The sequence below is a fragment of the Peromyscus californicus genome, unplaced genomic scaffold (genome assembly GCF_007827085.1).
Source record: "Peromyscus californicus insignis strain IS unplaced genomic scaffold, ASM782708v3 Scaffold_22__1_contigs__length_63687245, whole genome shotgun sequence".
Taxonomy (NCBI): domain Eukaryota; kingdom Metazoa; phylum Chordata; class Mammalia; order Rodentia; family Cricetidae; genus Peromyscus; species Peromyscus californicus.
The window spans coordinates 39,541,024-39,557,117 of record NW_026294525.1 but is presented as its reverse complement, the minus strand read 5'-3'; the positions used below and the strand labels follow the sequence as shown (position 1 = coordinate 39,557,117).

The window sequence follows — 16,094 nt, the reverse complement described above, 5'->3', positions numbered from 1 at the left end:
AAGGCAAATAGCTGCACTCTCATACCATTATTGTCAAAACAAGAAAATATTGACATGTGAATTACTACAAGAGAACAAGACCATAAACTGATGATGGTCATCAAATTCGCTCATCTGCAGATAAGGGCAAAGGAACTGGGGGAGGAACAAAAGGAACTCCACCTTCATTTCAGCAGTTCTTTAAATAACAAAGATGTCCTCTCATCTTGGAACACGTGCTTCGGATGTTTGTGCGTCGTGAAGACCAACAAAAGAAAAGAGATGAGAATTTAAACCTAGTTGCATCATTGAAAATAAATTTAAAGGAACATGAGTTGAAAACACAGATGAGGTGTGAATCCCAGATGAGGAGGAGGTTCTGAACTTATTCGTTGTAAATTTGCCAGAGTGTAGGAGGCACACCTCTGTAAGGATTTTACAGGTCTGAATGATTATTTAGAATTTAGTGATCGTACACAGTTAGAATGCTGTAGAGCCAGAGCCAAATTCTCTGGAGCTCTTTTTAAATCCCTTTAGCTTCTGCTTCTGACCAAGTAGTTATTTGACTAACAGGGAAAATGTAAGATTTAAAGCATATTCTTAGAAGATGACTAGCTTCTACCCACCTCAAAGTTGAGAATGTCATCAGAGAGCTTCATAAATTCATAACAGAGTTCATGCCTCTCTGTTGTCACTCTCCTGTCTACCTGTGATCCACCAATGGATTTGCTAAATGCCTGGTAAATGTCTTTAGGAACAACTGGACTCTGTGGAACTGGGCCATGACTACTCATGTTTTGGTTTAGAGTAAACTTTATTCTTATTTATGGGAGCAAAACCTGTATTTCACAAAATATTATTCTGATCCTTAGTTATTACTTGTGAGGTGAGGGTTTTATGTCTGATTCCTTTTCTCTGTTTGTCAACATTGGATTTTAACATTTAGTGTTTAATTTTATTTTTGAGAACTTTGTAGATATTCACTGTATCTATGTCCCTTCCACTCTTCTCTCTCCATCCAAACTTCTTCTGTGCTTAACCCCGACTCAAAGTATCTTCTTTAGCTGTTATTATTAATATTATATGTGTGTACATGCATATATATATATATCCTGCTGAAGGTGAGAAAAATGGTAATCATACACACACAGACACACACACACACACACACACACACAAATGATGGCACTGCTTCACAAAATTAATCATATATATATATATATATATATATATATATATATATATATATATATATCCTGCTGAGTCTGCTTAGTCTACTTAGTGTTGCTAGTATGTACACATTGGACCTTTAACTTAAGTATTTGATTTCTGTAATAAGATATGTTTTATAAGATCTTTGCTTTTTGAATTGTAAGCTGTGGTGATCCCATGTTCTATAATACATCAAATTCATTCATTCAGTTGATTTCCCTTTACTGAAAGCCTACTGTATTTCAAAGCCTTGTAGTTGGATATAAACAGAGTTGAAGGTGTGATTCTAGTTGAGGAGACAGGTGGGTGGGCAGGTGGTGATAGTGTCATATAGAAATATAGCTGACTTGGAGATGCTTAGGAACAGCTTTTAGAAGTACTGATGTTATTAGATGAAGAAGGTTTATCTGACAAAGCATATTTAGAGGAGACAACAAAGTTAAATTTTTCCCAAAAATACCATTTTTTGAGAAAAATTAATTCTATATTTATCATATATGCAATCCATTTTAATACAGTCATTGTATCATTCCTGTAGTTAAGATGGGTTTACTATGGCTTCATTCATTTATTTTTTCTCTTTTAGGGCATGCACACTGCTTTTCTTTAAAGCTCTTCTGACTAGCCAAGATGGACATATTTCTCTGCTTTGTAATCAATCACTATGTGTCAGTTTGAATGGGAATCTGTGGTTTAATTCCTACACATTTAAAGTTGTAGTCAGATATTCTTGGGAAATCTGTGATTAAAAAAACCTCTCCTTTAAGAAAACTTATTCCCCTCAAAGCCTTTCTGTTGCCCATTGGTTAGATGCAAAGATTTGGTTCGTGTAAGGAGGGCTTCTGGAATCTTCTCTTAGATGTCTTCTGCCTGCTTGATGAATGAAATCTCATGTATACTGAGACAGATTACATCCACTTCCTATATGAAAATTTAGTTTATTTCAATTGAAATTTATTTTCATAGAAACTTGGTAAACTATTTTTAAAAGCTTTACAATATTTTCAAAAGGTTGTAAAAAAGTTAAAGTTATTTTGGAAGGTCCCAGGTAACTAAGATAAGTTATTAAAATATTTGAATAACATTAATATTTAATGCATATTTGATTTTAGGTCATCAGAGAACTCAGGAGTTGTTGTGACACAGAGCATAGCAGAAGCCAATTGCTAAATGACAAGTTTTAATTTAGTGTGAAACCTGGTGAAGGGAACTCAGCATTACCGTCTGAGTAACTGAGAATACTGTCACTTATCTCAGTGCACAAAGTGGATATGTGGAATGATTATTTAAAAAAAAAAGATGTGCAAGGGAGTGGTAGGCCTCTTTGGACTTTATAGAAGAGCTTGGTAAGGACAGGACTTTTTATTTGCCCAGAAAATATTTATACATTTTCAAACCCGTAAGTGTCTTAGTTGTTAATACCATTTTTCTGTTGATTAGCAGCATCTTCCCACTGTTGAACTTGCATTCCTTGCTCTCTGTCCTCTAGGAATAGGTCCCCATCCTTGTGGTTGAGGCCAAAGGTTTGTGGAGTTTGGCATTTCAAATGTCAGTACACAGTTGCTTTGAGATTTACCTAGATGATCAAATATACATTGGTTCTTAGAATAATGTCTGCTATATGCTAAATCAAGTGTATGTTAAATCAATATATCATATAAACAAATATTTAATACCTTAACATTTAAGAACAGTGTATTAATAACTTTTATATATGTACCGTCAGATTACTTTTTATGTTCCTCATATACCAAACCAAAACCTGTAATTTTGAAAAACTTAGCATTAAAGAAATATTTACAAGTGTCCTTGTTTGTCACTCAGTAGCTTTCTCTATGCCATGGCATCTTCATCATTCCTGTTGAAAACCATAGAAGTCAAATGCTGTGGGAAAATGCTTTTCTACATTGGTTTAATAAAACACTGATTGGCCAGTAGTCAGGCAGGAAGGATAAGTGGGGCAAGCAGACAAGGAGAATTCTGGGAAGAGGAAGGCTGTGTCAGGAGTTTCCAGCCAGACACAGAGAAAGCAAGATGACAAGGCAGAACTGAGAAAAGGTGCCAAGCCATGTGGCTAAACATAAATAGAGAATTATGGGTTAATTTAAGTGTAAGAGCTAGTCAGTAATAAGTCTGAGCTAATGCTGAGCAGTTATAATTAATATAAGTTTCTAAGTGATTATTTTATAAGTGGCTATGGGACCTTGGTGCTGGGTGGGACAGGAGAAATCCTCCAACTACATTTAGTGCCCAACATGGGGCATTGATCCACATAGACTAAGAAAACTTAAAGATTCTGAATGCATAGAAATGGAGCCACACTAGGCTTCCTAGTCTCACAGTCTCATGCCAGCAAAAGCACAGACTCATCTCCTGACAGCTGCCTGCAAGATGGAGCTGGCCACCAGCCACCATGAGCTAAGTGGCGTGCCTGTGGGTTTCTGCCATTATACACAGAGATATCTGTTTTGGAATGGTCTGTATGACAAATCTGTTGCTCTGATTGGTTAATAAATAAAACACTGATTGGCCAGTAGCCAGGCACGAAGTATAGGCAGGACAAGCAGAGAAGAGAATGCTGAGAAGTGGAAGGCTGAAACAGAGACTGCCAGCCACCGCCATGACAAGCAAGATGTACCAGTAAGCCACGAGCCACATGGCAACTTATAGACTAATAGAAATGGGTTAATTTAAGATATAAGAACAGCTAGCAGGAAGCCTGAGCCATTGGGCCAAACAGTTTAAATAATATAAGCATCTGTGTGTTTATTTTATAAGTGGGTTTTTGGACTGCTGGACTTGGCAGGACCTGGAGAGAAAACTCTCTAGCTACAGGCATCTCCAAGCTGAACAGTGTGGTGCATGGTGGATTTAGCCTTTGCTAGTACAGACAAAAAAAAGAGGTTTTTGGGCTACACACTGCTTTAATGGAGGCATAGACCCACTGCTTCTGAAAGTTGGTGGTTCACATGGCTCCCAGAGCTGGTGGGAAATGTACTATCACCATGTTGAAAAGCTGAGGAGGGCAGAGTCAGTAGCCAAGGCTTCAGCTTCTGTTCTAACTACTCTGCAGTTTAAAGCAATAGATTCACAATAAAACGGATTCAGGTGAAATAAACCTCTAAATGGATTACAATGTGTATAAAAATAAACATAGACTTGGAAGTGAGAGGAAAATGAATATAGACAGTTATATAAAGAAATAGTTTTAAAAAATAAAGTCTTTAAAGAGAAAGTAAGAGTAATATAAAAAATAAGCCACGTAAAAGTGGAAATCACACAGAGTCTGGATTATATTGTCTTTGGGGTTTTTAACTGCAGAGAGACATTTGATTGTAAAAGCTACTGAGTTAAATCAATATGTATATTTTAAAGATATCTTGATTTCAAAATTTATGTCTAAGGATATGTTGCTTTGGAAATAGGTTCTGCTTTTGTTTCCACAGAAGATGAGAAACTATGGATTGCATCCAGGCTAATATGGTTTGATCAAGGAACACCCCATGAGGGGGTCTCCAGATGTTCCAATATCCAGATCAGCTTCAAGGCAACTGGCTCAGAGAATAGAGCATCACAGACTGTTCCAGTCAAGACTTAACCATAATTCTTAATTATTTCAGGATCCCCATAAGAATGCAGCACCCTCAATCAGCAGGAAGTAGCCTAAAACACTATACCCACATTCCCCAAAAATGGATTATGGATGTTATGTTTTGTGCAAATTGTTATTGTTCATAGTCAATCTCTTTCTAAAAGAAAAAATGGGGTTATGATATAGATATGATAGGATGAAAGGATAAATTATTAAATTTACTTTTAAAGAGCAACTTGTTTTAAATTGTTATAGATTTTAGTTTACTGATACAAATTCAAAGTTAATTTTGTTATACTGTATGTGTATTTCTACTTTGTTTAAGGTATTATGTTTGTGCAGCTCATTTGAAATTGTAATGGATAATTAAGAAATACAGAATAATAATTAGTCTTCTATGATAGGCAAACATATAGTCATGTTAATTTTTTTAGGTATACATATATATAATTCAATTAGGTAGATAATCTTCAAACACTTCAAAGATCTACAGAATATGGCATCTAAAATGTTTTAAAAACTTAGACTTTTCTGGACAATGAGACACGTCTGCTCCTGGCAGCACCAATTACTTCAAGGAGAATGATGGGCATTAAATAAACTCATTATAGAGTTTGCATTCTTTGTGGCAAAAGTTATCCACTGGGTAAAATTGCCCTTGTGTTTAATGATTGATAAAATGTTGTATAAACTGAACATGCAGGACCCATAGGAAGGTGAGCACTGAACCCTGTAAGGTGAGATGGTCCTTCAGATTCCTTCTTTGCAGAAGAAACTGCCAGACATTCTGCAGGACACAGGAAGAAGCAACTGAGAGACTCTAGGCCTGTAGGCTGAAGATGGATGCCTCAACGTTGCAGAGGAACTTTGAATGACTATCCAGGCAGCTAGCTGTCTCTGTCATTCTAGAGTTTTAGAAGTTGCTTACAATGCTGTTCCTGTTTATTTAGGTAATATTATATCCTTCTGAGATGTTTGATGTAGTTGAAGACTGAATAGTTATAGTTTTCCTTGGTTATGATAAAAGATAGATATGAAACTTTAGGCTCACGAATATAGGATAGATAGAATATTTTCTTTAATTTTGCCAAATGCAAATAGACTAGTATTATAACTGTAATTCTTGCTTGATAACTGTTTTGTTATATTTAGTTTTACTATGTTAAAGTTAAAACCTTCCTTTTTTGAATAGACAAAAAAGGGGAAATGCTGAAGGATAATGCTTTTGTACACTGGTTTAATAAAACACTGATTGGCCAGTAGCCAAGCAGGAAGTATAGGCAGGGCAAGCAGATGAGTACAATTCTGGGAAGAGGAAGGCTGAGTCAGGAGTTGCCAGCCAGACACAGAGAAAGTAAGATGATAAGACATAACGGAGAAAAGGTACCAAGCCACATGGCTAAACATAAGTAAGAATTATGGGTTAATTTAAGTGTAAGAGCTAGTCAGTAATAATATGCCTGAGCTAATGGCTGAGCAGTTATAATTAATATAAGCTTCTGAGTGATTATTTTATAAGTGACTGCAGGACCACAGTGCCAGGTGGGACAGGAGAAATCCTCCAACTACAGTCTAAAGCTGACATCAGAACTTGTACTTCTTCTTTCTCTGCATGCATGTAATTAAGCCATCATATTTCCCCCAATCATAATTTGTTGCTATTAGTTAAAAATTGCATGTTACAGAAAATATTTTTGAATATTACATGAAATAAGTTTGGGAGGAAGGAAAGGAAGAAAGATATCAAAAGAGGCTAAGAGCTAAAAATGCCTGGAAAATATAGCGCGTGTATTGCTTATATCTTATTTTGGTGTAGACAGGTCTTGACTGCCTGAGTAGATTAGAACAGTATTACCAATGTACAATTTCACTTGAAGATTAAGAGACTTCCCATATTTGGGTAGCAAACAGAGGACATCACTATAGGAGGACTCATCATTTGCTTTTTGAGTTCCTTTCTATTAACAACTCCATGTCTAAAGATTCCACTCATGGAATACTCCTTGGATTGCTGTGCTTGTAACTGTAGTAAATCTGTTAGATTTGTGGCCAGAAAAAAATTGTAAAACTGCTAAAAGATAGTTCTTTTTTATGGAACTTTTGCATGTATCCATAATTCATGCCCTTAAAATCCAAAAAAATTATTTAGAATGACAAATTATCACAAACCCAAAGGAAAAGTAAAAACCCATTGTAAATTTCTGTTTGAGGGAGGTTATTCTAGTTGTAAAGTTAAGAAAGAAGAAATATCCTAGAGTTTTTGCTGTATTAATGAGATGAAACATTCAGATTTTAGGAACAAAAGTAAAAGTAGAAATGTCTTCATATTAATCATGAAAAATGAACCTATATTATCTACTCTTACCTACAGAGGGTTATTCATTCAGAGTGAGGACATCCTAAGGAAGTAAATTGATCAGGCATCTTATGAAGTGTTGCAGGTACACCCACAGCTGCCTCCCCAAATCAGCAACACTATCATGTTTCCAGAAAGAATATTTTCCTTGAAAGATGAAAAAAAATTCAAGAAATATGGTCTTTTTAAAAATACAGCTTTGAAGTGAGCACAGCAGCAGGCTTTATTGGTTCCTGCTGTGGTTTTTCTTTAGATTAAAACTTTTTATGTTAGAAAAAGAAGACTGGATCAGTTAAAATAAAAAATTTGCATGGTTTTTCTTCTGAGTGATTTTGATCAAGACCATAAAGAAGTTTCCAGAGAGGTTATAATCTCTGTATGTTTGTCTGTCTGATTCTGTCACTAAAAGAGGAAACGATGTCCATGGGTAAGCCCACTGTGGTGGTACATTAGTTTGAGAGATTTTTGTTAATGCATGCAGAAGAATGGCCACTGAATTGTGCTTTTCAGAATGGCAGCACAGTGGTAAGATTGTGCGATTGAGATGATGTGTGTCCCTGGGGTTCCGCAGAGGGCACTGATGTTGTAGCAAGCATTGTCTCCTGTCTGTTATACTCTAATAGAAAATCACAATGGAACTGGGAGAAGACTGCCTGTCTCTCATTAGCATTTCTCATTGCTCCACAGAGAGTGAGCCCTGCAGAAGGTACAAGAAGATAAAGCGCTTGTAATGCTTCCGATAATGAAAAGTTAGCTGACTTGACCTTTGTGGCTACTCATCGTTAAAGAATTAATTTTCTGGATCTGGATCCATTCATTTCTGCATTTTAATGTGTGTTTGATTATTAAGAGGAAGGGATAGAAAAACTTTTTAAAAGGAAGCAGAGAATAAAGTTATTAACCTATCTTGCCACCAACTCATCCCAAATAATAGAGGAGACATGGAACATCTCCTTAGTTATGCCTTCTTTTAGGTTATAGCAGTTGAAATAAAATAAAACAAGTCATACAAAGAGGTGGTAAATGATGAATTAACTATTATGCACCCTTTTAAAGGGAGAGGGGATGGTCTGGAAACCCTTACTCAATTTATGTTTCTGTTTTTACTTGAATGTGAGTGGGGGGATAAGAGGATTCTAGGTGGCTAAGAAATTATGTAAATTTTGCCCAAGATAAAGTATATTCCCATATACAAGGAATACCTTCTGAAGCACTATAATATATAGGATTAATGAATCCATTTTATCAAAAGAGCTATTAGAGAAGTGACTGGTGTATGAATGGGTATTGGGTAAGGTTTTCCAGAATAACAGAAATAACTTGGTTTGTTTGTTGGCTTGTTTGTTTGGGACTGTCATCAAGAAATAGACAACAGTTTCTTATTCCTCATAGTTTTCAAGGCTGGGAAGTCAGAAGTCATGGTTCTAGTAGACTGAGTGTCCACTGAGGCTCTGATTTCTCAGAGGTGCTGCCTCCAACTATGCCTTCGTTTAGTGGAGGAGAACGCTAGTCTCTAGTCAGTCTTTGATGATGACCCTAATCTCATCCATCATGGTGCCAATCTAAAGCCCTAATTTTCTCTCAAAAGTTCTCCTCTTGGTATATGGAAGATTAGGTTCCAAGATGTGAATTGAGGAGGGACACAAACATTAAAGACCATATCAAGAACAGAAAGATATGCTCAGGATTATAGGTGCTGGTAAGTTTAAAACCCAAAGTAAGGACTGCCTGGAAGGAGACACAGGAGAGCCTGGGCAGCTCTGATTGGAAGACAGTCTGCCAAACAGTTCCGTTTTAATCCAGGAGGCTCCTCTTTCTGTTCTCTTTAGCCTTCCAATTAATTGAACTAGGCCTACTTACTCAGTTTGCCCATTCTGATGTTAGTCTCATCCAAAAGCATCACCCAAGATGACATGAAGTAGTAACCATAGCCTACTGTGTGTTTGAAACCAGGTAAGAATTAGGGCATGAGCCTTTGATATGCAACTGCATTGGAAGCAAGGTGTTCCTAGAGTGAGTTAAGAAATATGGCATACAAAGCCTATAAAAGTGTGACTTCTTCTGTCTTGCATAATGGCATATTTTATCCTCTGAGGATTTAGTGGAACACACAGAAGGATGGCCAGAACAGCAGTGGGAATGTATTCACCAACTATTCCCTTCTCATCTTAGTCTGGTTTTCTCTACCTAGAACTATCCAAAAGGAAACGTGGCACAGAAATATTACCATTCCACTCACAAGTGTATTTTAACAGTCTTCATATTGATTTTAAATCAGATCTCTATTAGTGATTTAAACATTGAAAAGAAATAAAAATATTCCATACTTAAGGGGACTGTGTGTAGAAAGGTGACATTTTAACTAATTATTCTCTACTGAGTGGAAGACTTACTCAGTGGTAGAGCTCTTAGATATATCTCATTTAGGGGAAATATGCTACCTGAGAGGTAAAGGTAATTTTATGAGAAATGAAGTAACCTGTATCTTATCTTGAAACCTTGTATCTGTAGTCCTGGTAAGGTTCATATTTCAGACCTATTTGGCAACCAGAGCAGGAAGAATGATAGGCTGTACAAATGTCTTTCCAACTTCAGAAAATATATCCTTGTGTAGCAAACAAAAGGAGAAGGAGGAGGAGGAATGGAGGAGAAGAAGAAAGAAAGAAAAAAGAAAAGGAAAATAGCATCACTGGTATTTTTTTGTTGAACACTGGATTCATTTGTTCTTTCTTGACCATATCTCTAATGGATGAAATTATGAATGCATATTTAAATTTATTTCAACCAACTATTGAATTGTTCAGATTAATATGGTTAATATGATGCTGTCTGAACTTTTAGGGTTAAACTCTTTTTTTTTTTTTTTTTGGTTTTTCGGGACAGGATTTCTCTGTGTAGCTTTGTGCCTTTCCTGGGACTCACTTGGTAGCCCAGGCTGGCCTCAAACTTACAGAGATCCGCCTGGCTCTGCCTCCCGAGTGCTGGGATTAAAGGTGTGCGCCACCACTGCCTGGCAGGGTAAAACTCTTATCGTCTTGTGGAGGACAGATGTACCCTGATAAGTAAACATAAGAATGTGTGTATGCCAATACCAAGCTGATTTTATTACTACAGCTCTAGAGCTTGAAGTTAGGGATGGTGATGCCTCCAGAAGTTGCTTTATTGTAAAGGATTGTTTTAGATATTCTAGGTTTTCTATTTTTCCATACAAAGTTGAGTATTGTTCTTTCGAGGTCTGTGAAGAATTATGTTGGGTTTTGATGGGGATCACATTCAATTTGTAGATTGTTTTTGGTAAGACTGCCATTTTTATTATGTTGATTCTACCTATCCATGAGCATGGGAGATGCTTTCCATTTTCTGATATCTTCTTCAATTTCTTTCTTCAAGGGCTTAAAGTTCTTGTCATACAGGTCTTTTACTTGTTTGGTTAAAGTTACCCCAAGATATTTTATATTATTTGTGGCTATTGTAAAGGGTGATGGTTCTCTGATTTCTTTCTTGGCCCCTTTATCCTTTGTGTATAAGAGTGCTACTGATTTTTTTGAGTTAATCTTGTATCCTGCCCCTTTATCCTTTGTGTATAAGAGTGCTACTGATTTTTTTGAGTTAATCTTTTATCCTGCCACATTACTGAAGGTGTTTATTAGTAGTAGGAGTTCCCTGGTAGAATTTTGGGGGTCACTTATGTAGACTATCACATCATCTGCAAATAGCGAAAGTTTGACTTCTTCCTTTCCAATTTGTATCCACTTGATCTCCTGTAGCTTAGAGTTTTCCTGCCTGGCCCACAGTCAGGACAAATCTCTCTCACCTGCCAGTCCCACAGCAGCTCAGACCTGACCAAGTAAACACAGAGACTTATATTGGTTACAAACTGTATGGCCATGGCAGGCTTCTTGCTAACTGTTCTTACAGCTTAAATTTATCCATTTCCATTAATCTATACCTTGCCACATGGCTCGTGGCTTACCAGCATCTTCACATGCTGTTTGTCATCCTGGCGGCTGGCAGTGTCTCTCTGACTCAGCCTTCCACTTCCCAGCTTTATTTTCCTCCTTGTCCTGCCTATACTTCCTGCCTATCCAATGGCCAATCAGTGATTTATTTATTGACTAATCAGCAACACATTTGACATACAGAACATCCCACAGCACTTCCCCTTTTCTTTTTTTTTTTTCAAAAAGGAAGGTTTTAACCTTAACAAAGTAAAATTACATATAATTTGGGAATTTGGGCATAGCTTCTCTTACTACTTCTTGCTGGAGGGGGGCGCTGTATCTTATGGGGACACAAAGAAAATTTTAGGATTATGGAATAGTCCATGAGGCTGTATTGTCTGAGCCAGTTGCCTTCAAACCATTCTGGATGTTGAATCATCTGGGCCATGATGTCATCTGGGACCTTTCAGGGGGTCTTGGCTGGTCAAACCTGATGTATCTTAATCTGGAACAAATCCATAGCCTCTAACTTTCTGTGGGAACAAAAGCAGAGACTCTTTTCCAAAGCAACATATCCTTATATCCAAATTTTGAAGTCAAGGTACCTTTAAAATATACATTTTGGCATAACTCAACAGCTTTTACAATCAAATGTTTTTCTGCAGTTAAAAATCCCAAAGACAACACAATCCAGATTCTCTGTGTAATATCCATTTTTACGTGGCTTATTTTTTATACTACCTTTACTGTCTCTTTAAAGACTTTATTTTTAAAAACTATTTATTTCTTTATATAACTGTATATATTCCTTTTTCTTTCTCTTTCAAGCCTACATACATTTTTACACACATTGTAAACTTTTACATCTGAATCTGTCTTATTGTGAATCTATTGCTTTAAACTGCAGCAGCTGTGGCTGCTGGCTCCTCCCACCTCAGCTTCCCAACATTTACCGCCAGCTTTGGGAGCTATCGTGGGTCTATGCTTTTATCCAAGCAGCGTATAGCCCAGAAACCTCTTTTTTTTGTTGTTTTGTACTAGCAAAGTCTAAATCCACCACGCAGCTTAATGTGCTACTTGCAGAGGCCTCATTCCTGCCATACTGCAGGTCTAGCACACACGCTAGGAACCCACCAGTAGCTCAAACCAGCAGCTGCTGCTCATTTGAGAGAGACAATTAGGAAGCTGTTTTCATCTCCGTTTTAGAATCTTTTTTCTCAGTTTTTAGGTGGAAACTCTTGCCACCATGTTGGATGCCATTTGTAGCTAGAGTTTTCCTGCCTGGCCCACAGTCAGGACAAATCTCTCTCACCTGCCAGTCCCACAGCTGCTCAGACCCGACCAAGTAAACACAGAGACTTATATTAGTTACAAACTGTATGGCCATGGCAGGCTTCTTGCTAACTGTTCTTACAGCTTAAATTAATCCATTTCCATTAATCTATACCTTGCCACATGGCTCGTGGCTTACCGGCATCTTCACATGCTGTTTGTCATCATGGCGGCTGGCAGTATCTCTCTGACTCAGCCTTCCACTTCCCAGCTCTATTCTTCTCCTTGTCCCGCCTATACTTCCTGCCTATCCAATGGCCAATCAGTGTTTTATTTATTGACTAATCAGCAACACATTTGACATACAGAACATCCCACAGCAATCTCCTTTTGTTGTTTTATTGCTCTAGCTAGAACTTCTGGTACTATATTGAATAAATATGGGAAGAGTGGACAGCCTTGTCTTGTTCCTGATTTTAGTGGAATCGCTTTGGGTTTCTCTCCATTTAATTTGATGCTGACTGTTGGCTTGCTGTAAATTGCCTTTATAATGTTTTGGTATGTTCCCTGTATTCCTGATCTCTCCAGGTCTTTTATCATGACGGAGTGTTGGATTTTATCAAAGGCTTTTTCAGTATATAATGAAATGATCATGTGGTTTTTTTTTCTTTCTTTCAGTTTGTTTATGTGATGGATTACATTGACAGATTTTTGTATGTTGAAAGATCCCTACATCTCTGGTATAAAGCCTACTTGATCATGATGATGTTTGTTTGGGTTTTTTCTTTTGTTTTTGTTTGTTTGGTTTTTGATGTCTTCTTGGATTTGGTTCACTAGTATTTTTGCATTGATGTTCATGACAGAGATTGGTCTGTAATTCTCTTTCTTTGTTGCTTCTTTGTGTGGTTTGGGTGTCAGGATAACTGTAGCCTCAACCCACAGCTCCAGAGAAGCTAGGAAACAAGGAGAACCCTAAGAGGGATGTTCAGATCACCATGGGAAGGGGAAGCAGAGGAGATCCTGATATGTAAACGGGATGAGGGTGGTGCAGTAGAGAGGGGAGAAGATGGGGGTTGAGAACATGAGAGAATGGGATGATTGAGCTGGGGGAGGGATGGAGCAGGAGAGCAATGCTAGAGATACCTTGATAGAGGGAGACATTATGGGGTAAGGGAGAAACCTGGTGCTAGAGAAATTCCCAAGAATCCACAAGTATGACCCCAGATTAGATTACTCGCAATAGTGAAGAGGTTGTCTAAACTGGCCTACCCTGGTTAATCAGATTGGTGAATACTCTGTCATCAGAGAGACTTCATCCGGTATCTGATGGAAGCAGATGCAGAGACCCACAACCAAGCATCAGGCCGAGCTCTGGGAGTCCAGTGGAAGAGAGGGAAGAGGGATTGTATGAGCATGGGGGTGGCAGTCAAGATCATGATGGGGTAATCTACAGAGACAACTGAACCAAGCTCAAAGGAACTCATGAAATTTCGACTGACAGCTGTGGAACCTGCATGGGACCATACTGGACCCTCTGCATGTGAGAGATAGATGTGTTGCTAAGTCTATTTGAGGGGCCCCTGGCAGTGTGATCAGGATCTATTCCTGGTGCATGAGCTGGCATTCTAGATCCCATTACCTATGGTTGGACACCTTACTCATCCCTGGAAAAGTGGGGACGGGCTTAGTCGTACCAAAGCTGAATGTACCAGGCTTAGCTGTCCCCCCATGGGAGAACTTACCCTGTTGGGGGAGAGATTAAGTGGGGGAGGCAGGAGGGAGCAGTGAGGGGGGATGAGAGGGGGATCTGTGGTTGGTATGTAAAGTGAATAAAAAAAAAAGAAAACTGGATAGCTATAATTATAGTTTTCCTTAGTTATGATAAAGTTCAATTAGATATGAAACTTCAGACGCACCAAGATATGTAATTGTATGTTTTCTCTGATTTTGTCAAATACAAATAGACTAGATATTGTAACTATAATTCTTGTTGATAACCATTTTCTTATATGTAATTTTACTATGTTAAAGTTCAAACCTTCCTTTTTGATTAGACAGAAGGGGGAAAAAGATGTAGGATGAGCCTTTTGTACCCTGTGAGTATGAATTGCTCTTATTGGTTGATAATAAAGCTGTTTTGTCCTATAGCAAGGCAGGATACGTTTAGGTAGAAGAATCAAACTAAGGACTCAGAGGAAGAGGGGTGGAGTAGAGACAGACTTGAGCCAACTGCTTAAGAAGCAAGAAGAAAGATGCCAGAGAACTGATAAGCCACGGACCACATGGCAATAAATAGATTCATACATATAGGCTAATTTAAATGTAAGAGCTAGTTAGTAATAAGCCTGAGCCATCAGCCAAGCATTTATAATTAAAAAAAATGTATATGCATTTAGAATACCAAAGTTCTGCTTTTTAGCACAAATATGCACGCACATGCACATACTTTGAAATAATGTATTTCAAATAATATCTATATTCTTTACCCCTTCAGGGAATACTTGTTTGATGCATTTAAATAACCATGTTATTTTACATGTTCAGCTACTTTAGGAATAATGTGACTTCTTTCCATATTTGTTCTCTCTCTTTTTTTGATTTTTGCGTCATATCCACAAATGTCCATTTAAGAAAGATAGCAACTAACTATTATTAAATTTACAAAGTAAAGTTTCATCACACAACATTGTGTTGCTCTGCATTGTTTCCAGATGCCCCCATTATACTCTTACTGACCCATGCTTTTGTAGGAAGTTCAGCTACTTCCAAAATATGCCTTACATATGGTGGCTCTGGATCTCTGTGCCTCCTTCAAACTATCCTGAGCTCAAGTCTGGTTTGAATAGCAAATGAGAACTCATGAAGAAAAGTGGATCTTGCTTGTGAGTGTCATTGTTTTCTCTATTTTTCTTTCTCTCTGTGGACTTAAATGTCATCCAATTATCTCCTACAAATGTCTACACAATTGCAAGTTAGTCAACATCATGACACCAATATTAGATGGTGATTTGTCTAATTAGTTTGTGAACATTTGCATATCCGTAGCACTCAATAAATTGGGAATATATTTGGATTTGGTCTTCATATAGACTTTGGATAACCTTGCGTTTGCATTTGTAATTGCTGTTAAGTTTTCATAGCGTTTCATTATAGACACTGGAGTTCTTCTTGCTAATAATGACATTTAGATGAGTAGTTTATTATTCTAATAACACCTCCAAGAATAAAGCAAATTTCTCAGGCATCTCCTGAAATCAATGTCTTTGTTGAAGACTGGAGTCTCTGATTCTGCTAATGAGATAGGGAAGGGGCATTTTGTCAAAGTGACAAGTTATTTTAATCAGAAAGGTCATGCGCGTCAGATAGCATTACTGTTTCTGAAGTGGCTTAACTCTGCCAAAGTCGGTGAGAATTAAGATTTCAATTACACATTACTAATGGCTCGGACACATGGTTTGAGAGGTAGTGCTTTAAAACCCAAGCGTGGCTGAAACATCATCTTGATTTACTGGCATCACAACTAAAAACTCAGGAAATGCCAGCAGTTTATAGCATTCAAATGCCCAAGAGTAAAGCCATTTTGGAATTACAAAACAAGAAACATTCCATCATTTGGGGTGTCCAGTTATCTTCCATATGTAATTTTAATATTAAAAATAATGCCTTGCCTTTGAGTAGTAGAGTACTACTTATTATTATTATTTTTTTGGAACAATAGTTTATGCTTTTCTTACTCTCTACA

At 37.4% G+C, this 16,094-nt stretch overlaps 1 protein-coding gene across 1 annotated transcript in view; it reads left to right on the top strand.

The window, feature by feature from the left end:
- Nkain2 (sodium/potassium transporting ATPase interacting 2) overlaps nt 1–16,094 on the top strand; it is a 1,070,529-nt gene that overhangs the window by 167,940 nt on the left and 886,495 nt on the right. The window lies entirely within an intron of this gene.